Genomic DNA, 8,915 nt, shown 5'->3' with positions numbered 1-8,915 from the left:
TATGAACATTATGTAATGCAGAAACTGAGATAGAATATTTAAATATACATAGCTAATAAATGAAATAACTTGAATGTAACTCAAATTTTCCTGAATCTCAAGTTATAATCTCCCCCTAAATTTTATACTTCGGGGCACGGCAATAGCGATGAGATCAGCTTGGGAGGGAAATGACTCCTGTGCTTTGCACTCCTGAAGCCCTCTGAGATATCAGAAACTCTCTAGCATCAAAGATTTGTTACAGGTAGATATGTTACTATAAGATTTGTTACTCAGATTTGCTACTATAGCTAAGGTATTTCAGGGTAATGCTTATAGAAGAAATCCTGAGGTTGATATTGGCTCATACTGGTGGGAGAGTGAAAAACACTGGGAGAGAGGGAACGCCCTCACCTCATTCTCCAAATTGGGCGCAGTAAGATGGCCCTGTCCAATGGCCTCAGAAAATATCTTTAATTGCCTCTCTTTTGACCAGAAAGCTGAAGCAAAATGTCAAGTGCAGACCATTGAGAAAGAAAGACAATGGGATTGAACTTGGATTTCAGTGTTGCCCTTAAATTGTAGTTTTGCTTTTTAGCAGTTGTGTGAGTATGGATTCATTACTTCAACTCACAGAGCCTCTGTTTTCTTGTTAGGAAAATGGGGGTAGTGAAACTTAACTCTCAAGGCAGTAAGGATTAAAAAAGTTAACAAGGGTACTATGCCTAACAAATAGGAGACACTGCAACTAAGGGTTATTCCATTTCCCCTTTTTATTCTCTTTCAAAAATGTGACATCAAGGGGAGGCATCATGGTGCAAAGATAATTATTCTGGATGCTGTGGAAAACTGAAGAGGCAAAATGGTAAATTTATTCACTCATTTATCATTAATAAATTTTAATCCACTTTTTCATTCATGTATCCATTCATCCATTCATTCACTAGTTAATTCATTCTTTCATACATTCACCAAATACATACTTACTATGGTAAAACACTGTGGTAAACATTGGGGAAACCAAAAAATAGCCTGAACCCTGTTCTCAGGATCTGTGTCTTCTAGTGGAGAAGGAGACAGGCATATGTGCATGTCATGGAAATTATAAGGTGGAGCGTGATAAATGACGTAAACAGTTTAATATTAAGTACCGTGGTGGTGCAAAAAGGAAGGATAGAGTGGGGAATGTGAAAAGCATTTTGTGTTGGGATTTGACTATTGGTGGCTCTGGAATTTCTGAATAAGAGAAATTATAAAACTTTTGTTTGAGTATAGTTGACACAATGTTACATTAGTTTCAGGTGCACAACATAGTGATTCAACTTCTATATGTTATGCTATGCTTACAATAAGAGTAGCTACCATCTGTCCCATTACATCGCTATTACTGTATCATTGACTGTATTCTCTGTGCTGTGCTTTTTATTCCTGTACCTTGTTCATCCCATAATTGGAAGCCTTATCTCCCATTCCCCTTTACCCATTCTGCCCATTCCCCCATGCTTCTATGCTCTGACAAGCATCAGTTTGTTCTTTGTATTTATAGGTCTGGTTATGCCTTGTTTGTTTCATCATTTGTTTTGTATTTTAGATTCCACATGAGTGGAATCATGCGGTATTTGTATTTCTTGGTCTGACTTATTTATTTTAGTATACTACCCTCTAGGTCCATCCTTGTTGACACATAAGGTCCTGTAGGCCCATCTGTGTTGTTACAAATTATAAAATGCTCATTCTTTTTTAAAAAAAAATTTTAAATGTTTATTTTTGAGAGAGAGAGAGAGAGCGAGCATGAGTGGGGGAGGGGCAGAGAGAGAGGGAGACAGTGAATCAGAAGCAGGCTCCAGGCTCTGAGCTGTCAGCACAGATCCTGATGCGGGGCTCGAACTCACAAGCTGTGAGATCATGACCTGAGCCAAAGTCGGATGCTCAACTGACTGAGCCACCCAGGCGCCCAAAATGCTCATCTTTTCTGTGGCTTTGTAATATTCATCTGTGTTGTGTGTGTGTGTGTGTGTGTGTGTATGTGTATGTGTGTGCACGTGCATGTGTGTGTGAGTGCATACTACATCTTTATTTATTCATGTATCAATGGACACTTGGGTTGCTTCCATATCTTGGCTATTGCAAATAATGTTTCAGTAAATATAAGGGTGCATAAATCTTTTCAAATTAGTGTTTTTATTTTCTTTGGGTAAAAATTGTAAAATTATTGGATCATATGGTATTTTTAATTTTTTGAGGAAACTCCATACTGTTTTCCACAGTGGCTGTACCAGTTTACATTCCCACCAACAGAGCACAAAGGTTCCTTATTCTCCACATCCTTACCAACACTTGTTATTTCTTATCTTTTGATTTTAGCCATTCTGATAGATAATAAGGGGAAATCTCACTGTGTTTTGGATTTGCATTTCCCTAATGATGAATGATGTTTAACATATTTTAATATGTTTATTGGACATCTGTATGTCTACTTTGAAAAAATGTCTATTCATGTCCTCTGCCCATTTTTTAATTGGATTGTTATTTTGGTATCAAGTTATGTAAGATTGGCAGAAGCAATGCTATTTCTTTTGAAGCTGTGTTTGAATAGCAAGAACACCAAATTTTCTTAGGCTGTGTATTACAAAAAATAAAGAGAACTCAATTTTCAAAGATGGTTTTATTCACATTTTTTCTTATAAAAATTGCAATTGTTTTTTTAAAATAGTAGATTCCATGCCCAGCATGCAGCTCAACTCAGAGCTTGAACTCAGGGCCCTGAGATCAAGACCTGAGCTGAGATCAAGATTTGGATGCTCAACTGCCTGAGCCACCCAGGCAACCCTACAAAAATTAAAATCTTATAAAACATTTTTTCTTTCTCCTTATTTGCTGAAAAAATAATAATTTTTGGCTAGGTTACTTAAGGGGTTATGTTAGCTTGGGCTGCCATATCAAAATACTATAGACTGGGTGACTTACACAGCAGAAATGTATTTCTCACAGTTCTGGAGGCTGGATGCCCAAGATCAGGTTGCCAGCATGGTTGGACTCTGGTGACGGCTGTTTTCCTGGTTTGCAGATGACTGCCTTCTCAAAATGTCCTTAAATAGCAGAGAAACAGCTCTGATGTCTCTTCCTCTTCTTAAAAGAGCAAGAGTTCTACTGGATTAGGGCTCGACCCTTATGACCTCTTTTAATTTTAATCACCTTCTTAAAGGCTCCATCTCCAGATATACTCACATTGGTGATTAGGGCTTCAACATATAAATTGGTGGGTGGAGGGAGGAACACAATTCAGTCCACAGCAGGAGTGGACAGAACCTCACCTCTTGGTGCTCTCTCTGCCTCGGAAACATGAGTGTTATTCCCTTTGAGAACAGACTGGAGAGGTAATAGCACAATCTTCTTTACCAAGTAGTATCTCAGAGTTGTCACAATTAAAAAGCTCAGATGTATAGTTCCAGTATGATTTGCATACTTGTCAAAGGTAGTATCTATTTGAAATAGAAGTAATTGACTCTATTCCTCCCTTTGAGGTAAATGTGTAAAGATTCTCTAGGGATAAAATAACAATTTTGTCATTTTCCAATTGCTGGTTTTGTAGAAAGTCCACACAACTTTTTATAGACTAATAAATAATTTTACAACATTTTTGGATTTTGTTTTTTTTTCTTGCAGGTCTTAGAGATTTTTGAGCCTATACAATTTAACCATGATTAATGGCATATTTCTCAAAGACCAACATGCATGGCTTATAGCAATAAAAATAATCACTTTTAGTTGACCAAGTAGATAGGAACAATCTGAACTTTTACAAATCAAGAGTTAATTTCAAAGAGGTGCTACTTTTCCAAATAAACCACCTATTTGGTAAAACTTTTGACAATAAAATATGAAAAGGGGTTCCAGTTATTTTCTTTAATTCATGTATCATGAGTTTAACTCATGTGTATTATTAACTCATGTATCATGATTAAAATTCTGCTTTGTAATTCACATTCAGTTATCACTCTCCTTGTTTTATATTGAATACAGCTATGCTGTGCTATAAAAAGATACTTTAGACAGGAATATCTGTTGGTTTTAGACTGTTTGTTTTTGTGTCCCCTCAGTCACAACCATCCCTTGGGAAATGATGGCCCTTGGGAAATCACATGGTGTGTCCTCTTTCCTCTAGTTTGGCATCTTCATGCAACTGAAAGGATGTTCCACTGAACACTGATGACTCTGGAGAGAGAAAAGAAATCACAAATGGGCCAAATGCAGCTTAAGAGTTTTGTGCAGAAGGAGGGGCAGGGTCAAGAGGGTACTTTGTGAAAATTAGGAAGAAGGTGCAGCTTCCCTTGGGTGGACGCAGCCAACCCCATGCCAGGTTATGTGGTTTGGCAAATAGAGTAAAGTCTGCATTTAGTTCCCATTTCCCCTTTTAGGTGGGCAACTGCCTACAGTGGTCTTGCGCAGGGCCAAGTTAAAGCCTAAACTAAGGGATCAGCTTCTAACGGTACCTGCTATTGTATTTTGCACACAGTAAATAGTTGGGAGATGATAGTTATGAATGAATAGTATAATCATTATATTTGAACAGTACCCAATTGTTTGTGGAAGACCATATCCCAGAATAAGTTACAAGTCCAGCTTCTAAAGGTTTTCTATTAATCCGGCAGAAAGGCATTTATGAGTAGCATAGTAAATTTATAATATTCTCCTCTTGAAAAAGATGAATGATAATTCTAGAAAAAAAGAAAAGGAATCAGTGTTATTTAGTCCATTTTCTGATCTGTGGAAGTAAATTTGGATTTGGGATTGCCTACATTTTTGTGTGAAATAAAATGGTATTTTTCCTTTCTGAAGTCAGTTAACAAGTCTGTGTGCAAAACCAGAGGCTGAGATGACTAGTGAAGGCCCTTTTACTCTTAGGGAATTCTTCAACAACTTATAGGGACAAGTTGCAGTGTTTGCTTAAAGGAAGACACAATTGTTTTATTCTCAGATCTAGCACTGGCTACATAACATTCAGAGTCCCCACTGTACAATGATAATGTGGGGGCCAGGAGGGTGAGGAAGGCAGTTTCCCCTTTGCACAAATGAATGGGCACCCTCCAAGGGACACAACCTCTATGGTGATATATACTTTGTATCTGAGGTGGGCAAGAAGCCCTCTCCCAAACCTGGCCAAACAGCCCAGGGCCCTGCCAGCAAGGGGAAGGGTGGGTCACCTACTGTCCCAACTTGAGATGTTGTGGGCAAGGGCTGGCCTCTCTGTATTCAAGCCAAAATCCCAGCCAAGGAGAATCATAAGAAACAATTTTCACATTGGCCTAAAGAATCTCATTTCACCAGGGCTGGAAGGGAGGAAAAGGTGATACAGACAAAGGTTACTGCCTGAAAGAAAAGCACAGTGTGGAAACCCAGGCTTAAGGAATACTGGTCAACAGAGGGCTCTGCTGATTGGGAAAGAGATCGTGAGGGTGGCTGAAGAGAAGTCGAGAATGACATTCTTTCATTCAGTAATCATTTTTAAGTGCCTACTATGTCTCAGGCCCTGTGCTAAAGCTGCTCATATAATGTTGAGCAAAATCAGATGTGTTCTTTATTCTTATGGGGCTTACCCCAAGTGAAAAAATTAGGGCCCAACTGAGGAGGTTCCTGAATGTCATGTGGATTCAGGGTTTCTCTGTAGACCTGAAAATCTCTCAAGTCAGAAATGTTTATCTTTGTCTCCTACAGCCCCTACTGCTGCCACCTGTAAGTTTAAATTCTTTCTTTCTTTAAAAAAATTATCTTTTTCTACACTGTGCTTATTACATTGGTCCCTATTTCTCCAATATTAACGAATAACATGTTTATTTTTTAAATTTATTTTTTTTTTAATTTTCCTGCTTCCCACTCTTTATTGTGAATAATAGTGATGACAGGAATGTGTTACTGAGGAAATCTTTGCCAGAGGTCACTTGTAGTTTTGTTGATTGGAATTCAAAGCATATTACCCACTGTTAAATTTTGCTAGCCAGCATCCAGGAACATATTTAGCCCATATATATATATATATATATATATATATATATGCAGTAAATACTATAGAATATAAATACCACATGGGAGACTTTTTATGGGAAAATTCACTCAAGAAATTCTGAGATAATAACATATGTGACTTACTAGGGACAAGTCTTTCCTGGTATAATGATAGAAGGGACTCCTTTTAGGTCACTTTCTACAACATGTCAGGGCTGCTATCTAAAGTGAAGAGTGAGAGCTAAGATTAACCCTAAGGTATAGATGTGGGATGAGTGAGGAACAGAGGGGGAATATATAAAGCAGGAGGAGGGCAGAGAACAGGCTTGTGGGGTGGGTGTGGAAGGTACAGAAGTGGGAAATTGTGGGCAACCAGAAGACAGTGGGTACCTGAAGCATGACAGAGGTAAGGACCAAGAAATGGGGGAAAAAGAGAATAAATTAGGAGGAAAAGGGCCAACTTGGTCTTATTTTCTTTCCCTGCAGTACTAACATTCTACCCAACTAATGAAAGCCATTTTGGAACCATAGTAATTGGGTAACAGAAGCATGGCAGAATGAAGGATCAACAGTCTGAAGGTTAAGCGGTAAACCCCAGTCGTCCCATTTACCAGTTGTGTGGCCTTGGGTAAGTTGTTTTACTTCTCTGAGCTCGGGCTCCTTGTCTAAAAAGTGGGTGATACTAAGGGGCTCAGACTTACACGGTTATTTTAAGGAATAAAGGAGGCTATGTGTGCAGAATATAGAATGTAAGCTTGACACAGGTAGAGAGTTTGCCTTGATCAATGCTGAATTCCCAGTGCTTAAGACAGTTCCTGGCACTCTTAATTCTTCAAACAATTAATGAATAAATAGGAAGAGATTTGTAAGTGGGGTGGCATTTAAAAATGCCTGATCCATGGGTTGTCTGCAGCTGATTAAACTACTCTAAAATGTGGTTACAAAAAGTGACGATTCTCAAAGAATGAGGTTGTCTGAATTCAAGTCCCAGCGCTGGCACTCACCATTTTTTTGTAACCATGGGCAAATTTTGGCCTCGGTTTCTTCTTCCATGAAATTTGGGTAATTATATTACTCACTCATGGGATTACTGTGAAGATGAGATGAGATGCAAAGCAATTGGTGCCTGGCACGTAGTAAATGCTCAGTAAATGTTAGGTGTAATGATGATGATAACAACTTTGCTATTGAGAGCAGTTCTCAGCACTACAGGAAGGTTTCAAGTTACCGAAAGACAAAATCATCCTCTGCTCTTGCCAAAGCTGGAGCAAGAAGCAGTGCTCTTTGTGAATCTTCTTTAGCCCTCTTAGAAGGGTATGTGTGGCCCCAAGTCTGGCAGGGACAGAGCTGAGCAGAGCTGTTCACAGCAAATCTGTGATGATGATCTTCTCATCTGTCTTCTAAGCTGTGGGCGGCTCCTTCTTTGGGAAGCAAGTTATAATCAGAACTTGGAACAAGCTACCTTCCAAACAATGCTCTCATTGCCTTTTCTGCCATTTAATTAATGCCAGTCTAATTTTATAGAAAGTATATAAATATGACTTATGCATATTTGTACCTATATTTTTCTGTAAGGCTTGCCATGAGGTACATAGCCATTTAAATCACATCCTTCTGATAAATATCTCTGGCCTGAATACTTAACATTATTTTTTAGAACCACATTTAGGGAACTTAGCAAGTAGAGGGATGGATATTACTTAAGCCAACCTTCAAGTTATCATTAACTAGAACCAAAAGGTGAACCTCTTATTTCTTCCAGATTATATTTTGCTGTGGGGGTTTAGGTAAATTTCAGCTGATGGCACTCAAGATCCCTTTTGCTCATGCTTTCCTTCCAGTTTCTGTCAATCTAACTCAAGAAACAGCCAGCAGTCTATGGAGTGCCTCTTGAAGGTTATGAGGACGGTGATCCATGCATTCTCTTTTTAACTTCAGTGTTAGTGCATATAATTTAATTCAGGCCATGACTGAAATACATTCGAATCCTGAAAGAGGTGCACCATAACTCTTGCAGGTTTAGCATGGACCAACTGGGTGTAGCAGAGTGACTGCTGAGCTTCTCTATGACTAAATTTGCACTGTGTCTGTAAGCATGTTCACCAGCAAGCTGATTTTATTAGAACTTTGAAGAACTGGTAGAAAAGCTCTTTCTTTTTTTTTTTTTACCAAACATGGATTTAAAAAATTACACAGAAATCAGCATTGTCAAGTCACATGAAGTGCAATTATAAGCAGAAGGCTTGAAACCTGTTTTTGCTTAAAGCCTTTATTTGATTTAGCAAAAACAACAGCAATAAATTGTATTCAAAAGTACTTTTGATCCTTTTGCAACAGTATTCTTACCAAGAGCAGGATCTACGTAATATCCTCCCTTTTTCGTTTAGGTCAGTTTTCCTTAGGCTTTCCAAAGTATCAGAATCTGTGTTTATAATTCTGGAGACAAAGGATTATTCAGACTCTAGTTAGTGCCCAATACTTGTAAATTGGTATTATTAGACATTTATTATTACACTGATTTTACATTTTTATTTTCTTGACATCTTCCTTGGAACCAGCAGAATCCCAGGGATTAAAATGCAAAAATGTGTCATTAAAATATTTAACACAAACATTCCTGTTCCATTTTCCTCCTGAAATTTTCAGAATTATTTCATGTTTTCCCTTTATTCTCCTTTCCCCAAAATACTGCTTTTAATATTTTGAGACCTTAGGTAGTGAGTGCCTACAATCAATACTCAATAGGAACACAACTGATAATAATAGGGCAGTAAGTTGAGGACTACATCTTTGGCTCAAAGTTCACCATAGGAGTAATTCTTGAATGGCTATAATTATATTTGATTTTTTTCTGATATAGTCCTGTCATATAAGATCTAGTGTTGTACTGTGTCTTTCCTCTTCCTTTGGCTTAATTATCACCCCAGAAATAG

The 8,915-nt window shown here is 38.1% G+C and overlaps 1 long non-coding RNA gene across 4 annotated transcripts in view; it reads right to left on the bottom strand.

The window, feature by feature from the left end:
- Positions 1–2,625: 2,625 nt before the first annotated feature.
- The window catches only part of LOC147584288 (uncharacterized), a 185,816-nt gene continuing 179,526 nt past the window's right edge, over positions 2,626–8,915 (bottom strand). For 2 of the 4 annotated variants that reach the window (XR_015248097.1, XR_015248096.1), the window contains 5 exons: positions 8,329–8,418; positions 7,211–7,403; positions 6,987–7,072; positions 4,556–4,697; positions 2,626–4,194 (listed from right to left, as the gene is read on the bottom strand). This is a non-coding gene — a long non-coding RNA (uncharacterized LOC147584288). The remainder of the gene's footprint in view (positions 4,195–4,555; positions 4,698–6,986; positions 7,073–7,210; positions 7,404–8,328; positions 8,419–8,915) is intronic. The other 2 variants (XR_015248102.1, XR_015248099.1) reach the window with 2 other exon arrangements.

This window comes from Puma concolor, chromosome A1 (assembly GCF_028749965.1).
Source record: "Puma concolor isolate L17-30 chromosome A1, mPumCon1.1.hap2, whole genome shotgun sequence".
NCBI classification, from domain to species: domain Eukaryota; kingdom Metazoa; phylum Chordata; class Mammalia; order Carnivora; family Felidae; genus Puma; species Puma concolor.
Note: the sequence above shows the minus strand (reverse complement) of the source record. Positions and strands in the feature narration are given on the sequence as shown.